Here is a 262-nt window from a genome sequence, read left to right on the forward strand (position 1 = left end):
GCTTGTGCTCCTAATCCTGGTGATCCTACTGGCTCTCTGCATGAGGTACAAGCACAGATCTTGACTCTGGGTCCTCAAAACGTACGTCTTACTCACTCTGTCCCATGTCAATGCGATTGTGCGCAGGAAAAAGACCTCCCCCTCCTCCAGAGTGCAACCCAACGAGCTCCGACAGCCTGAAGAGGTGATGCTTTTCTCCCTTCTTTTTTGCAAGACTTGAGACCAAAATGTACTGCATATGTCTTTGACGCCATCATATATA

General features: G+C 48.5%; 1 long non-coding RNA gene across 1 annotated transcript; it reads left to right on the top strand.

Annotated features, from left to right (window-relative positions):
* Positions 1 to 194, top strand: LOC109508549 (uncharacterized). Its single transcript, XR_002166684.1, has 2 exons — positions 1 to 45; positions 127 to 194. It is a non-coding gene; the product is annotated as an uncharacterized LOC109508549 (long non-coding RNA).
* Positions 195 to 262: the final 68 nt, after the last annotated feature.

This window comes from Hippocampus comes, unplaced genomic scaffold (assembly GCF_001891065.2).
Source record: "Hippocampus comes isolate QL1 unplaced genomic scaffold, H_comes_QL1_v1.1 C16174602, whole genome shotgun sequence".
Lineage (NCBI taxonomy): Eukaryota > Metazoa > Chordata > Actinopteri > Syngnathiformes > Syngnathidae > Hippocampus > Hippocampus comes.